General features: G+C 46.4%; 1 protein-coding gene across 4 annotated transcripts in view; it reads right to left on the bottom strand.

Annotated features, from left to right (window-relative positions):
• The window catches only part of MRPS14 (mitochondrial ribosomal protein S14), an 868,813-nt gene that overhangs the window by 723,984 nt on the left and 127,153 nt on the right, over positions 1-17,676 (bottom strand). Inside the window, exon 1 of one of the 4 annotated variants that reach the window (XM_050767414.1) lies at positions 4,839-4,842. The exons of the other annotated variants lie outside the window; for them this stretch is intronic. The gene's annotated coding sequence lies outside the window, so the exon portion shown is untranslated. Of the gene's footprint in view, positions 1-4,838; positions 4,843-17,676 lie in introns of those variants that run through there. 4 annotated transcript variants of the gene reach the window in all.

The following is a 17,676-nucleotide window of genomic DNA, read 5'->3' as shown; positions in this document are numbered from 1 at the left end:
AAGAGAGGAAGTTTGGCGTAAACACCAGATAAGACATGTGATGACCTTACGGCTCTGGCCAAGAAGAAGGGGAAAAAGGAGCAGTGGACACTATCTAGATGATTGATCAAGACCCCAAATCCTGTCCTATCCAGGTAATGCTTTGGGAGCAAGTCTTCCTATTTCTCACTCACCCTTCCTACACAATTTCTGACCTTGCAAGCCTGTGTTCACCTGGCCACAGCTATGTAGGATTTTAAATTATTGCCCTTTCATCCTATGAGGATACAAGCTTCTTGGGGGCCAGAACAAAGTTTTCATTTAGGAAACATCTAGCACTGTGGGGCTTGGTCCATTCCCACTCCCAGCCAGAACCTGGGAGAGGGAGTGTGCTGGAAAAGAGAGATGGAAAGAGGGAGGGAGAGATGGAGCCAGGGGAGGGGGGAAGAGAGAGAGAGAGAAAGACAGAGGGAAAGAGAAAGAAAGAGAGAGAGAGATGGGCTTCCAACTAAGTCTGCTAGGTTAAGAGAGAAAATGGAATGGATAGACTAAAGGTTCTTACAGGTGGAGACACCATTTGGGGGGCAATTTTCTTTTTTCTTTCTTACCCCAAATACTTTCCCCATAGCAAAGGTGAGAAAACTGGGTACCTCATATGGTTTTTACACATGACTCTACCCACCACTGGAAAGAAGAGCCCTGCTATGAGCTGCCAACTATGTGCCTCCACATCTCCTTACAAGAGCATTCATCACCACATTCTGCAGGTAGTGGGCTCAGGAGTGTTAGGCACAGAGACCTAGGAAATAAATGGCTTCCCTAAAGCAATGAAGCAGCTCAGCCCTGCCAGAGAACCCCAGCACTGGGGGAGTACAAGAGTGTACAGTGTCCCAGAGTTTCCCATGGAGCCCTGCATGCACTCCCATGCACAGCCCCTGACCATGTGTGGACTAGGGGAGCCTCTGCAATGGCTGGGAACTCACACTTTCCCAGCACTTACCATACAGATAATCAGGAGTCAAATGTCCACACCATCCTAAGGAAGCTGCCTGGGGAACTTCCAGACATTTAAAATAGGGGTCTAAGCACAATGTGATACCCCCTAGGCCCATGGAGACAGTGAAGAGCAGAGAGCAGACGTTGCCAACAGTAGTCAGACTTGCCTAATGGGCACTTCCTAAAAGCAGCCTAACTCAGGAAGGACAGCCACTTGTTAGGACATTGTGGGGGCATTCAAGCATTAGGTGGGTGGTTTTAGTAAATGACTTGTTTACTCCCTTCCAACTGAGATAATGTGGGGTTGTGCTGGACTAATGGCTAAAAGGTTTACTTAGAAAGGACTATTGCAAGACTTGGGGCTTCTTTTCTGGGAAATGGAGGAGGAACTTCTTAAAAATGGCAATGAATAAGCTGCTAAGTACCGGGTTAATTTTTTTAAAAGACAAAAATAAAAAGATGACCATGAGGATAGTGTAGTTCAAACGGTTACCCTCACAAGGAGCTAGAAAAGGCCCTGTATCCCTAAAGCCAGGGCTGAGCTGGGTTCTGTCCCAGCCTGACTCAGCAGGACTTGGTGACCTCATTGCACAATAGGGATGATGTCTGGGAAAAGTTCCGGAGAGCCAGCTGCCTGCCACAGAGACAGGAAGATTGGAGTCACAGGCAGGCACTGGCTGGGGGAGGGAGCATGAGAAAGTAGCCACAACAAGCAATAATGAGCAAAAGGAATCTGGGTGGCCAGGGGACTTGCCTGAGCTGGAAAAGAAGGTGGATGGTTGTACAGCTCCAAGTTCTGCCAGCCCAGGAAGAGCCAGGATCTTCCTACTATGTTAGTGGAATAGGTGGGAAGGGACCCTACCCCTGTCCCAAATCTCTCTCCTACCCTGGTCCCACAAGATAGTAAACACCATTATGGTAAACTGTGACAGCTATCACTTTGCCTGCTGATCTCTCCCCAACCCATTTTTCTAGAATCGAAACCTGCCCATTCCCCACCCTAGGTACTAACCCAGCCATTTGACCTAGGCCTGGCCAACAGAAGTTCCCCATTTCTCTAGACACAGTGATGGGTTCAGTGCACATGTCCCAAGCAGGTCCAATCAGGATCTTTCTCAGAAATTAGGAAAGAGAAGCACTGTTTCTAATGGGCTTCCCAAGTAGGGACCATGTAAGCCCAGAGTTGACCATGGTTATCTTTCCTAGCTTTATGATGGATGGAATCCTATCCACAGCAACAAAAAATGACATCAATACCGAGCAGGAAATAGGGCCAAATACAGAAAGAAATGGAGCCCAGACAATGTTGTTTGAGCTCCTAGATCCACCCATCCCTGAACTCCTAGGTAGGAGAGCCAATGAATGCTCCTTTGACTTAAGCTAATTTGTGTTGGGCTTTTGTCAAGCTGGCTTACCTTTTAAGTCTTTGAAAGTCCCTGGAAAAATTCAAATTCCCATTAGGTGTATGCCTTCAGCCAGGTGAAAAACACCTAAATGGGAACCCAAGAACCAATAGTTGCCTGGGCCCTGGGAGCAGGAGCAGGAGTGGAGAATGAGTTGGGCATTCAGGGAGGAAAAATAAACACTTCCTTCTCCATCATTCTGCTGGGGACAGGTACTGAGGCCCACGTGCTTTTCCTGGGGTGTGTGGAGAGAAGGGCCAGTGGAATTGTAAAGCAGCCATTGCTACATCTGAATAGAAGACAGGGAGTCGTGGGGTGGGCCTACCCAAGAGTACACACTTGTTATGAAGCTTGTGCGCTTGCTGTGCTTTCCAGATGGAAAGGTGCCGTACCCAGGGCCAGATACTGCTGGCATCACGAGGCTCTGCTGCCTGCTTTGTGGAGTGCCCGCCTGGGTGGGGATGGTAGTCCCAGGCACCGTGTCCATCCATGACAGAACTGTTCTCCTCCACTCCAGGCTCGCAGCATGGAACATCTCCTCTGAATACTTCTCAATCCTTTTAGCTCCTCTATGGGCACAGCTGGCTCAGAGGGCTCTGAGCAGCATCTTTCTATTCTGGGAAACTACAGCCACGAACCCATGTGAGCGAGTTTACACCATCTCTCTCTGAGACCAGAGTCCTGCCCTTTCTCCTCCTCTGTGCCTCAGGCTTCTGCATGTAGTGTGCCTGGCCCACTGCACCCTGCCTGGGGAGAGTGGGGTGCTGGGTGATGGAATGCTAGCCAGCGAGGGATGCGACTGAGCCCCAGCTCCCTAGCCTGCCTGCCAGCCAGCAGAATCATTATCTACATCCAAGAGTGAGCCAGGCTTCCCACACTAAATTAGCAAGAGCAAAGCAGATGTCTCCTTTCAGTGCAGCAAAGGATTATATGGGATAGAGTCAGCTTATTTCCCCTTATGTTACAGATAAGGGCAAGTGTGGGGATCAGAGTAGCTGCCTTTCCTGGCCCAGGACCACACTGTGAGTGGGCGGACTAAGGTCAAGGCTTCACTCACCCCCAGCCTGGTTCTGCTCCTCCCTGGCTACTCCAGGCAAGTTTCCTTCCCCATAAACTTCTGACTCTCATTTTAGTATTCATTTCTTATGGTCTCTGAAGAAGGAATGGAGGCCATATTTTAGGTTTCATCTTCTTTTGTGTTGGCCACTTTAGAAACTTCACATTCCTGCCCTGTCTGCCCCCTTCTCCCTGAGCCCACTCCCCTGTGGGAGAGCTCCGGTCTGAGACACTAAGCCCTCCTCCCTTCTTTAGATGTTCTCCCCTGCTGCGGTGCATACAAAGTTCCTCACCAGTAGCCTACGGGAGTTAATGTGGTTTGATTGTTTGTGTCCCCTCCAAAATTCATGTTGAAACTTAATCCCCAATTTAACAGCATTAAGAGGTGCAGCTTTCAGGAGGTGATTAGGCCACGAGGGCTTCACTTCCCTCATGGATGGGATTAGTACCCTTATAAAGGGGATGAAGACAGTGAGTTTGAACCCTTTGTGTTCTTGCATCCCTTCCACCATGTGAGGACACCGAGTGCAAGGTTTTATCTTGGAGGCAGAGACTGAACCTCTCTGTGCCCAAAATCACAGCCCAAAATCTGTGAGAAATACATTTCTGTTATTTATAAATTACCCAGACTCGGATATTTTGCTATAGCAGCACTAACAGACTGAGACAGAGTGGAGGGGCCAGGGTCCTTGCCGGCTTGTCATTCTGTGATCTCCCAGCATCTTCAGCTTCTCAGCCTGAGTTCTGGCAGGTGAAACTTTCCCACCTGAGATGGCCAGGTTCACACCTCCCTCTCTTCAGCACTTACACTCACTGCAGGTGGCAGAGAATAATCGAGAAAGCATGGCTTCCTACACAGCCTGCCTGGGTTTGAATTCTCGCTCTGGCATTTATACTCTCTGTAAGTTTAGGAAGTTACTTTCAGTTTTCTCATGTGTAAATTGGAGATTGTCACCAGATGGAGTGGCACACACCTGTAGTCCCAGCTACTGATGGTGGGGAGAGGGACTGTGGGAAGGGGGTGAGGGTGAGACAAGAAGGTTGCTTGAGCCCAGGAGTTCATGGCTGCTGTACATATGATCCTGTCTGTGAATATCCACTACCCTCTAGCCTGGGCAATACAGCAAGACCCCATCTCTAAAATAAATAAATAAATAAATAAATTTGATATTATAATCCTCCCTACTTCATAGGCCAGCTGTGCTAATTACATGAGTGCATTCATGGAAGGCCCTGGGATGGCACATTCTGCTGCCGAGTGCTTCATTCATGCTAGCTGTTATTCAGCAAACATTTTTGAATGCATATCAAAAAAAAAAAAAAAAAAAAAAAAACCCTACCCTTGCTTTAACTTGAGTTGATCCTGACTTTATGTGTAAACCTCCTTTTTGGGGTTAGCACCTGCCCCCTTGCCTCTTGGTTGGCTGAATGCTGATAGGACTCTATGGCTTTGGCTCTCTGGGGCTTTGTCAGGTCGTACCAAGAAACACCTCTGAGATGAAGGAGGTAGGAACCTAACCTGGGGTGTGGTAGAACTGGGTTTAAACTTCTGTTAAACCACCTATAAGATGTGCAGCCTCTGGCTAATTCCTTCTCCCTCCATATCTCAGATCTTCCTTCTGAAAGAAGTGGTCCTCATGGGGACCCCCTCTTGATGGTTTATCGATCAGAGGAAATCACAGATGAGTGTTTCAAGAGCAGTGTCCAAAACGTGGTGGAAATTCAGCAGGGTGTCGAGGGTGAGGGTCTGTGGCACATGCCCGATCCTGCTCCCTCCCTGCTCAAATGCCACCCCTCAGAGAGGTCTTTCCTGACATCCCCTTTAAAAATGGCCTTCCCAAGGCCCTTCCCAGCACTATTTTTCTTAATACCCCCTAACACCAGTTGACATTTTATATTTCCTCCTTCCATTTGTTCCATTTGTCAAATTCTCCACTGCACTGACCCTCTCAGAGGGCAGGCCCTCTGCCTGAGACTCATCCCCAAAGTCTAAAGCAGTACCTGGCTCATGCGGACATATTCAATAAATGTTGCCACTTGAGAGCTATTTTATATCCTAGTCATTTTTGGTTCCCTCGTGGCATGTTTTATGGCAAGCGGCAAGGTTTTTGAATCTGGCAGAACAGAATTTAAAACTTCCCTTTTCTACCTTAAGAAATGAACTCTGAGCTCCTATTCATCCTTTTGTAAAACAGAGGGAATAATATTTATACCACAGGATTATCAGGAAGATTAACTGAGATGGTGGTGTCTAGAACAGTGACTGACACACAGAGGTAGCTCACGAAACCCTTGCTTAATTGGTAAGTGCAGGAAGAAAAGATGGAAGCAATTCCCCGCTTATCTGAGGCCCCACCTGCCCCACCTTTCTTTCCTTTCTTTCCTCTTTCCTTCCCCTCCCCGAGGCTGGCACACGGGGGACCCTGCTGATCCTGCAGCAACAGGGCATCTGTCTCTCTGAGTTCCTGCTGGCAGCAGCAATCTGGATCAGCATTAGAAGTTATTACCCTTTAAAGAAAGGGTCAGCCACTATTTTAACTCAAGTGCCACAAATAGGAAACAAATTTTGCCAGAGGCACCAGAGTGGCTGAAGGAACATTTTTCCAATTTTCACAAAGGCGTCACCAATACCCATTGGCACTTTGGCTTTATGTTTGGCTTTTCTATAAGACCATTAATATTCACTTCCTGTATCTCTTTTTTCCTTTTTTTCCAATCTATGCAAAGTCATTCTCCTTCTTGTTGCTTCTATTTTTTTTTTTTTTTTTTTTTTTTTGAGATGGAGTCTCACTCTGTCGCTAGGCTGGAGTGCAGTGGCACAATCTCTGATCACTGCAATCTCCACCTCTTGGGTTCAAACGATTCTCCTGCCTCAGCCTCCTGAGTAGCTGGGACTACAGGCACATGCCGCCATGCCCAGCTACTTTTTTTATTTTTATTTTTTAGTAGAGATAGGGTTTCGCCATGTTGCCCAGACTGGTCTCAAACTCCTGAGCTCAGGCAATCTGCCCGTCTCGGCCTCCCAAAGTGCTAGGATTACAGGCATGAGCCACCATGCCCAGCCTCTCACTTCTATTTTTATCTCTCTCCTTTTTTTCAGCTTTTGTCCTTTTCTTCTTTCCTTAAGAAGCTAGCCTCCTCACACTAGTCTCAGTGCTATGTATTCCAACCTTCTCTCACTGGTCCCTTACTCCCAACCCCATCTTCCTTACTCTGCAGGTGGACAAAATATGGTAAGATTTCAGTATCTGGACATAGGAGCAGGTAGAAGGCCCAATATTGTGGGGCCTACATCACTGGAGAAAATTGATGCTACTGATCTCTGTCCCTCTCTTTTCAAGCTGTCAGAGTGAAAGCACTGGGCTATCCCTGCCACACGATTTGATCCATTATCCTGTCAATAAGTAGAAAGAACTACACAGTGAGAACAAATACAAAGACAATGTACTCTGCGGGGCTTCCGAAAGAAGGCATCAGGGTTGTTGGGTCTGGGCTAGTTTGATTTCATAGTCTTCTCATCCCCGTCCAAGAGTCAATCTGTAAGACTTCTATAAACCACACACAGGCAGCTCACAGAACATGGGCTCTAATCTTGGTGTTCAACCAGGGACCTGCCACTCTCCCTTGGGCCAGTAACCCTACCCTTCATCATTCATATATAGCCTCTTGAGCTTACATTTTCTCTTCTGTCAGATGAGAACAATAATCTCTACTCAGCTCTGCACCATTTAGAGCATGTTCTGGGGAACAAATGTGAGGCTGCAGGCTCTAGGCATTTGGAAAAAGGGTGGGGAGGGGCTTCAAAAAAAAGTCTGTAAATGAATCCTGCTTTTTTCCCTATTAACACGGGTAAGTGGAGGTCCAGATCACAATTTTTTTTTTTTTTTTTTTTGCAAATTTGAGGAAAGCCCAGATTCAGAGGAGCAAGTCCCATCTGAGATGGAGTATTTTCTCACTTGGAATAGCACAGTTGGAAGGTGTCAACTCAACAGCTCAAGTCAGATTTTGAATACACTTGGCCTCAAGGCAAGCTATTCCTTCCTGTTTCAGCATCCGAGCTTCACACATCCCATCTGAGCTGAGCCAGGGCTGGATCTCAGAAGACACACGCTCCTGGGGCCTTTGCTCAGTCTGAAGTGAGGGGCCTAGCCTTTGTCAGAATGTGATATGGTGCTGGGTGCCTTGAAGTGACTGGAGTCCATGGTACTGTGAACCTGAATGTACCAGCCACTTAGGAGTAATCCAGAGAAACCTTTTTCTTACAAAGAACAAGCTGAGTGGCCCTGGATTTTAAAAAATGAAAAGTGTTTTAAATGACACAGATATTTAGGCTAAAGGAGAAAGTTAGAGGAAGATATATTAGGAGAATATATATATGCACATATATAAATGAATACATTATTATGAGCCAGGCATTGTGCTAAGCACTTTACATGCTAGATTTCATTTATTTAAGTGCTTAAGAAGAAAAATGGAGGAAAGGAGTTGTCTAAGTCGCTGAGAGCATACATTTATCCTGTACCACAGAATGAAGATGAATGAAAAGTCCTGGTAAGAAAGTCAGTAAAAGGATCCTACACAGAGACCATTTTTAGTCTGGGCTGCTAGCCAGAGGTATCTAGAAGAAAGGAAATAATGAACTTGTAGAATGTCAGAGCTGGAAAGAGCCTCAAAATACATCTTGTCTAACTACCGTCTGTTCCATCTTACAGATGAGGCTGCCGAGGTACGAAGAAGGGAAGTGGCATATCCACCGTGACACAGTTGGTCAGATCCAGTGCCCACTCCTCGGCCAGGGATCTTTCAGAAAAATCTAACAGTGTCCTCAATCTCCCACCAGCTAGATTTTTTTTTTAAATGACTGTTCTTATGTTGCCCAAGCTGGTCTCAAACGCCTTGGCACAAGCAATCCTCCTATCTCAGCCTCCTGAGTAGATAGGACTGCAGGCACACAACCCTGCGCCCGTCAGCCAGATTTTTAAGTTACCATATTTCATGGACCAGAAAAGTCATCTCTCCTGGAGTGCTGTACATGTCTCTGCTATTCACTTGTTAACCTGTGAATGAGTAATTGCCATGTGTTGCCATTTCCATGTATCACATAAAAAAGTCTCTTTTTGCTGATGTCCAGGCTTACCAATCCAGCACTAGAAGTGATGTGCCCTCCTTGGCTTCCTAATGCATCTGCTCATGGAGCCAGCCAGCCAGCTTTATCCTGGATTATGGTCCCAATGTCTTTATTGAGGTCTGGCCCCTAAACACAAGAAAGCCAGGTTTGGCATCTGCCATTTGAACCTGTTTTTGTTTCTTGGGACCTTAGATTCACAGGAGGTTCAAACTGATAGAGAGCCCACGTGGTATCTAGCTCAACCCTACCAATTATAGAGCAGCAAGATGACTTGCCCAAAAGTGGCACAACTAGTTAAAAGCTGTGATGTCAGTGCCTCTGCTCACTTCCTATAGGAAAGTACTAGTGTTGATTATGGTCATGTACTAATAGATCACTAGTACCAATGGATACTGGGAGAGTGTCACTGCTGGGACCACAGTATGAGGAGAGAGGAGTGGCAGGAAAGAGCAGCATCCATTCAGCCAGATACTGGTGTACTGCACACCTGACCAGGGAGGCTGCAGGAGCTCTGCTGCCTTGCATTTGCCCAGAGAAACACTTTACACTGTACAACTCATTTACATCTCATTTGACCTTTAGGAAGGACACAGAACAATAATTCTCAGTTCCACTTCCCAATGAGGTTGTACAGGCTCAAAGATAAATAATTGATATCAAATAACAATATGATTTAAATATAAGTGTAATATAAATAATAAATGATAATAATGTAGTATCAAATAATTGACTATGTTCACATAGCAAGAAAGTTATGGAGACTGAGGCCCCATATCTCTAGGGGTGTGCTTCCTATACAATAATAGCCTTGATAATAAATGACATTTATTTAGCATTTACCAGGTGCCTTGCACTGTCACTCTAAGCTACACAAACATATATATATGTATATATGTATGTATACATAACTTCTCATTCATTCTTCATAACAGTCTTTTTAAGGTAGGTACCCATTTCATAGACATATCAAGAGGTTAAAACAAAGTTCAAACCAAAACCATATTCAAACAGCAATACTTTGTTCAGAGATTTCAGCTCGTGGAATCTGGCCAAGACTCAGTGCTCTCCAACCATCAGTTGTAGGCAGAACTTTCCTTCCCTCATTGCCTTCCACCCAACTAAACACACACACTGTCTCTTCATTCCAAAAAGGAGCTAAACTAAAGCCCAAAAGTTCCATGAACTTTTGTTTCTGGGTTGGCCAGGATCTCTCATATTAAGCTTAATAAAAGCAAGAGGAAAAATGTTCACTTGGGAAAGCTGGCTGCATCAGGAAACCTTGGGGTGCGGCGGCAGCCCTTGCTGGGCTGCACAGCCTGGGCGAGCATGGAGCAGCCAAGCGCCCCGCATGTCCTGAGAGTGGGGAGGCGGCAGGCCGCTCCAAGAGCGCCTCCAGAGGCCGAGCAGGGAAGTAAGTGGCAGGGCCCAAGGTTCCTGCGCATGGGCGAGATAGGGATGCGCTTAAACAACAGTGATATTAAGAGAGTTTGACTCGAATCTAGCAAGCAGTAAACTGAAATCTTTAAATCTATATAATGCCCTACAATCAAAAACCAAATTATCTGGTATCAAGAGCAACTGAGTAGATAGTAAGTACAGGCAAGGAAGGGGTGGGTGGTGGAGTGAAAAATCCAGGGTGGAAAGAACATGTCAGTCAACAAGTGGGAGACAGAAAGAGCAGGATAAACAGAGATTTGCAAGAAGACCCAGGAGAGAAAATGAGATATTTGAGCAGAGCCAAGCTGCAGGATGGGGGTGGGATCGGCGTGTGCTTCCTCAGCACAGCATGATCAGAGGGTGCTAGCCTCGGAGACAGCGGGCTCCATGTTCTGCTTCTCCAGGTCTGGGATTCTGTTACCGCAGGGAAGAGCTTCTTCAGGAAAGGCATGCTGCAGGGACACGTATCCTATAATCGGTGTCAAGAGTGTGGTGCCATCCCTAAGGAGTGGCTAGAAATCAAAATTATAGCTTTAAAAATTGAAAAAAAAAATATTTTCATTTCTATCTATTTCCAGGTCACTAAGTCCAATAATAGGATCATTCACTTCTCAATCATGCTCAACCTCAGGCATCTGCTCAGTTCATATGTTTGCAGAATGGAAGAAATATGCAACCTGAATGTCTACTAAAACCATGACAGGTTCTTTCTTTCTTTTTTTTCTTTTTTTTTTTTTTACAGAGTCTCGCTCTTGTCACCCAGGCTGGAGTACAGTGGAGCAATCTTAGCTCACTGCAACCTCCACCTCCTGGGTTCAAGTGATTCTCCTGCCTCAGCCTCCCGAGTAGCTGGGACTACAGGTGCGCGCCACCATGCCCGGCTAATTTTTGTATTTTTAGTAGAGATGGGGTTTCACCATGTTGGCCAGGATGGTCTCCATCTCTTGACCTTGCGATCTGCCCGCCTCGGCCTCCCAAAATGCTGGGATTATAGGCATGAGCCACCGTACCCGGATGCAGGTTCTTCCTTCTACTCTGAAGAGCTCACATTCCAAATTTGTCAGTCACTGTTTTTTTGTTTTATAGAATATCTCACAGAGTAAGAAACTCAGGGTTTCAGACAAGTGATGAGATAACACTGCATATGTAATTCTGTCAGAATCCCAAGCCAAGAGTTTGTGATGCTGAGCTGAGAGACCACAGGGCCTCTCAGTGTTACTGAGTGTGTGTGTGTGTGTGTGTGTGTGTGTGTGTGTGTGTGTGCTGTGCATCTGTGCATGTAACCCATGGGCAACAGGGAATATGAAGTGGTCACAGCAGACACTGGTGGGCCTGTCCCAAAGGTGCCACATGTGGCATGCACATGTTCATCACCATCCCTGAACCAATTTGAAGAAGCAGGGTCCTGTGACTGTCTTACTGAAGGCTCCCACCCAGGGCTTCACTCTACCTACAGGGAATAAATCAAGCTTAAGGTAATGAACTGCTGGGGGCAGGTAACAAATTTCAGGGAAAAACGGGTCCCTGTGGGCTACATTTGGATGCACAAAGCCACCAAAAGAATAATAAACAAGGAGGGACACTCACAAAGACATAGTCCTGAGAACAAGGAGAGTGGGGGCTGAGGTGTACCAAGAGGGGATCCTGATGAAGGATTAAGCTCCTTGGGTAATTTTCTTCCATCAGCTAAGTGAAAAATGGCACCGAGCTGCAGCTCTAAGTTTTCCATTCTATGAGATAACTCCATCTGTGTTTCTTTCCTAGGGCTGTGGCAGCAAAGTACCACAAACTGGGTGGCTTAAAATGACAGAAATGTATTGTCTCACAGTTGCGGAGGCTGGAGGTCCAAACTCAAGTTGTCAGCAGGGCGGTGCTTCCTCTACAACCTGTGGAGGGGATGCTCACTCACCTCTCCCAGTCCCTTGAGGTTGCTGCCAATCCTTGGCATTTCCTGGCTTGCGGCTGCAGCACCTCAATCCCTGCCTCTATGACTCCATTGCCTCTCTTTCCCCCATGTCTGTCTGTGTCCAAATTTCCCTCTTCTCATAAAGACATTTTTCACTGGATTAGGGCCCAAACCTAATCCAGTGTGACCTCATCTTGACTTGACTACATCTCTAAAGATTTTATTTCTAAAAAAGGTGACAGTCACAGGTAATAAACATGTCTTTGAGGGGACACAATTCAACCCATCTCATCACCTGATTACCTTAGCCTTTTGGTAAACCTCACACAGCCTTGAGTTGTACTGTGAAGAGAAAGAGACAGAACCACAGAGGAAGTGTAGCCTGCCTCCCACCCCTCTCCACTGTGGGGGGAGATAAGGGTTCTATTTAAACCAGCTTGGGAGAGGTTGAGAAGAGCAATAGCAGCTGCCTCATGTACTCCTTCTCTTCCCCAGTATCATTTAGAGGGCAATGACCCTTAGAAGGTGTGTGTGTGTGTGTGTGTGTGTGCCCCATTTGTACTGGTCTTATTCCACCTCCATCCCCAGCAAATGATAAACCTCTTGGGAACAGAACAGTGCCTGGCTCCCATGTGTATTCTCTATATTCCAGGTGCAAGCTGCTGCACTCAATAAATATTTGTAGAACTGAATGGAATGAACCTAAATTGAGTTGTGAGGAGCAAATTATGCCAACACTCCTTTGGCCTTAGAAAGTAAAAACAAGGGAATTGCTAAGAGAAGGGCAAGTGCTGGGAAAGGAGAGAAAATTATTCCCCCAAAGTACTGATGAGGCCAGCCATATCAATAGCTCTTCTTCTAGCATGTTATTAACTTTTCAAAGGTTCCACCTCTCTCTGTCCTCTCAGTAAGGACATCTGTCCAGCTCCCTCTCTATGTTGTTTGAAATTATAAAAGTGTCACCACATGACTACTGGTGTCCCTCAGGCGCCCCCCCAAATGATGCTCCTGTCACTGTTAGTACCCAAAGAGTAACAGTGCTGCCACTAATGCCCAGCTCACACCTCTGCAGCATCACTGACTCCCACCAAGCACCAAGGCCACCACCACTATCACTGTCACCAGCTTTCTGTGGAAGCCAGCACCACTGTCCCAAGCCTGCAACTCCTGTTAGCAAAGCTGCTGCCAAAGCAACTGCCCCCAGCCCCGAGGCTACTGCCATGCTGGGCTCTCCGTGCTTCTTGGAGGACATAGAAATACTGCTTCAGGTATCTATAATGCCTGTCTGGCAGCCCCCTCACCCTAAGGCCCAGCACGGGACCGTGGAGATGAAGGCATCCTGAGCAGAAGACCACGCTAGTCTGTAGTCGCCTCTCCATGCTGCGATGGCCCACTGTCCTTGACCCAAGCACAGCTGCTGCATCCTCCCTCTACTCAGATTTAGTCCTGACCCGGATCTCAGGCCCTGCAGACAGACCTCTTTGCGAGACTTCCCAGCAAGCCTGAATCCTGCAACACACCCTGATGAAACCAAAGCCAGAAATCCTAATACATCACTTCATTAAAGCTTAATTTTTGCCTAAAATGTATTCTAGGTAAAAAAGCTAAACCTAGTGGCAGGGCCCAAGAGCAAGCAGGACAAGGTTAGCCGGTAGCTTTAACAAGGATCAAGCTTCGGGCAACAGAGAATCTCTGCGGCTCCATTTTCTTTTTCCCATTTGGCCTTTCTAAGAACTCTGAATGTGTTGCCTATAGTCATCGTCCTTGCTTTGGGAAATTGATTAAGAGCAAGGGCCAGGGCCTTGATACAATCAGAAATAGCCCAAATTGTGGGACAAATGAAAATTGCGATGCAGGCAGCCTGCTGGCTTTGCCACAGCCCTACCCAAGGCTGAGTGCAATCCATTTTATCAAGCTCTATATATTTACTTTTTTAAAAAATAAAGAAGCTCCAGTATCCTACCAGTCCCTACCCCACCTTCTTTAATTATATCAAAGTGTTCAAGGCCACAGCAGGCCCTTAGGCTTGGGCTGTCCTTGACTGGAGCTCTCTGGGGCTGATGCCTCCTGATTTGAGGGACAAACCACGACATGACTGAAGGTCTCTCTAGAGCTGTGAAGACCTCTAAGGGCGCAACATAATCTTAACAATGGGTCAAACTCAACCATCCCTCCCCACAGCCCCACTTGACTCAGGGGCCAATACACAGGTAGGCCATGGGAGCTGGCTGGAGGACTCTCAGGTCCTCATTCCATACTCAGAAGAGGCACTTAGTGGAGAGAATGATGCCACGTGCACAACAGAGAAAGGAATGGAAAGACTTTGAAATAAATATGTCCTTTAACAAAAGGGGAGATCTCACTCTGTGTCCACCCAATGCTAGTTCTGTGCCTAAGAGATGCAGAATGTGTAAGACATGGCCTCCTGTCGTCGAGAACAGCTTTCTTCTTGAGAGCATTTGATGACCAACAGTGATCCATGGAACACCAGAAAAAATAATCTAAAAGTGGATGCATAGAAGGGCCCAGCATTCACCTTTCAGTTGTTTGTGTGTTTTAATAGACTTTATCTTTCAGATCAGTGCCAGGATCATAGCAAAATTGAGCACAGGTACAGAGATTTCCCATATACCTCCTCTCCCCACACATGCACAGCTTCCCCTGCTATCAGTGTACATCACCAGAGTGGTGCATTTGTTCCAGCTGCTGAACCTACCATGACTCATGACCATCACCCAGGTCCATAGTTGATATTAAGGGTCACTGCTGGTGTTGCACAGTCTATTGATTTGGGCAAGTGTGCGAGGACATGCATCTACCATTATAGAATCATACAGAATAGTTTCACAGCGCTAAAAATTCTTTGTGCTGCACCTATTCATCCTACCTTTCCACTTTTACTTATAAGAGTTTGCTTCAATGAAAACAACAACAACAACTGGGAAGTAGCTTTTCCTGTTCTTGATTCATTCTGAACAACTCCTTGGGGAATGGGCTATGGAGAGTTGGCCCCAGGAAATTGGATGCTGTTAATGCCGATGTGAAGTAAAAAGATCGGAGAGTCGGGTTCCACCTCATTCAAAGGTTTTAACTGGTGAGAACCCTACTTAAGTAGGTACCTTCCTGTTGTGGGTTGAATCATGTCCCCTAGAAAGACAAGTCTACCCCCAGCTACCTGTGAATGCAATCTTACTTGGAAGTAGGGTCTTTGCAGCTATAATCAAGCTAAGAGGAGGTCGTTCTAGATGAGGGTGGTTCCTAATCCAATGACTAGTGACCTTATAAGAAAAGGGAAATTTGGACACAGAGACACACAGGGAGAGCGCCATGTGATGATGGAGGGAGAGCCTGGAGTGATAAACCTGCAAGCCAAGGAACACCAAAGATTGCTGGTAATTACCAGGAGCCAGGCAGAGGCAAGGGAGCCCTTTCTCCAGTGCCTTCCGAGGGAGCGTGGCCCTGTCAACACCTTGATTTTGGACCTCTGGTCTTCATAACTGTGAGACAACAAATTTCCATCATTTTAAGCCGCTCTTATCATGGCAGCCCAGGACACTCATACGCTTCCCAATCTCTACTTCCCTGTCCCTGCCCCTCAACTCCACACACACCCCCAATGCTGGTGATGCTTCTGCTGTTTTAAAGCAGAAACTTGGAACTGCTTCCTGCCTGGCCAAGATTTCCTCACTCCTTACACAGGGACCTTGATCCTGGATCAGTCTCCTGTGGCAGAGTCACATGAAGATGGTCAAAGCAGCCAGAAGAGATACCTCCAGGGTGCCTGAGGAGCAAACAACTGAGACAACGGTGAGCGAAGAAGCCACCAGAGAACATATTGCTGCTAACCTGACACAGAGGAAAGAGACTCTTGAGAGAACAGCATTTTATTTGTTCCAAGCTGGGACAGACCCCAGCTGGGCCTCCCAGGACCATTTTGCTTCCTCTGAGGCTGGGAGAGCCCCCGGTGAGGGGAAGTAGCAACCTTCTCCATGCCGGGGCAGACAGCCTTGGAAGGTGGATGTCACTTACAGGGAGAACTCTCAGGTGCCTCCTCAGTTCCCACTCCCATCCCACATTGGCAGTTGAGGCCTCTCAGCACCCTCTTGTGAGTCTAGCTACACCCCTTCAAGAAAACACAGGCTCAGTTGAAATTAAAGAGATTCTCAGAGCACAGAAAAACTCAGCCAGTGAAAACCCAGCCACCTGCACAAGTGATAGGGCCCAGAGGCTTGGTTTCATTGCCTCTGTGGAATTTATTTGCATTGCTATTTCCCTCCAAACTAATTGGCATACTCATAAATACCAGCCTATTCCCTAACTTACTAAGTGACAATAAGAAGTCAAGGGACTCCGCATCCAATTCAAGCTCTCCTAAGACAGAGCTGCCTTCCCCTCTTCACTACTCGCAGTGCCTCGTACCAGGGGAGCTCAGTAATCCTGCCAATTGGCAGGTTTGGCGAACTGAATTATGGGGAAGCACAGAGTCAACAAATCCAAGGAGGTACTGCACAGAGCCAGGGTGTTTATTTACCTCCCTAGTGCCAAGAGATCTGCATCATATTTAGAAACCCGTTTTGGCAGAATAATAGTGAAAAGAAAAAAATTCACTGAGAAATCAATTAGTCCAACACCTTCATTCTGCAGCCCAGAGAAGTGACATAATTTGCTAAAGCCATACAGCTACCTATGGAAAGACTGGGACTTGAACGTAGTTTCCTTGACTCCTAGTCTAGTGCTCTTTGATGAACCAAGGACAAGAAGCAATAGGGATACTCAGGCCCAGGAGGACACTGAGAAACTGGCATTCAAATCGCCACTTGATAGCCCTGGCCAAGAGCCCCCTTTTCACCCTTACTAGGTCATCTCTTAGTCACCAGGCCAAATGGGGGCATTGCCTATATTGTTGCTTGCCTGAGAAAGTGACTCTTATGGGGTTAATATAGTTGTCCAAGCCACATTAAATCCAGAGAGCACTGCTGATCTGCTCCTTGGTGTTATGATGACCAAAAAAAAAAAAAAAAAAAAAAAAAAAACAAACAAAAAAAAACCTCTACCTTTTTGTGCTTATTGTTGGATACCTAGGCATTCAGGGCCCTCTACAGTCTGATTCCAATCTCCCTATTCAACCTTGCCTCTCTGGGAGGCATAGATGTGTACATTGTTTTACTGTCCAGCTTTCATCCCTCTTCTTATATTCATTTAAAGTAATGCTAGCTAGTAACAGGTAAACCTCAAAGTTATTAATATAATATGCATGTTTCTTTTTTCACCTAACAGACTAGACAGGCTGAATTACATCTCCTCCAGGATGTAATTCAGAGACCTAAGCTCCTCTATCTTACAGAGCAGCACCCCCAACATGTGGCTCTCAAGATCATGTTGGATAATCATCTTCATTGCAGCCGGCCAGAGGGGAAAGGAGCATGGAAGAGCATAACTGGGAATTTGCATGGGAGTGATGCATGGGATATGGCTTCACTTCCACTCATATTCATTGGTTAGAACTCAGTCACATGTCCACACCCAAATACAAGGGAGGCTGGGACACACAATCTGGTTCTGTGCCTAGGAAGTATAAGGAGCTTTGTTAATTAACTGATAGTTTCTGCCACATGTCCCAAATTACTTATGTGTACTTAATCTTTCTTTATTTTGTGGAATTGACAGAAGGATGATTTTTAGTTCTCCCTCTCATTGGCCACCTCCCACTATAGAAGCCAGGGAATCCAGAAACTTCCTCTACAACACGCACAGCCCAGGACCAAACATGT

The sequence above is a fragment of the Macaca thibetana genome, chromosome 1 (assembly GCF_024542745.1).
Source record: "Macaca thibetana thibetana isolate TM-01 chromosome 1, ASM2454274v1, whole genome shotgun sequence".
Classification (NCBI taxonomy): Eukaryota; Metazoa; Chordata; class Mammalia; order Primates; family Cercopithecidae; genus Macaca; species Macaca thibetana.
The sequence above is the reverse complement of the archived record's forward strand: the minus strand, read 5'-3'. Positions and strand labels throughout refer to the sequence as shown.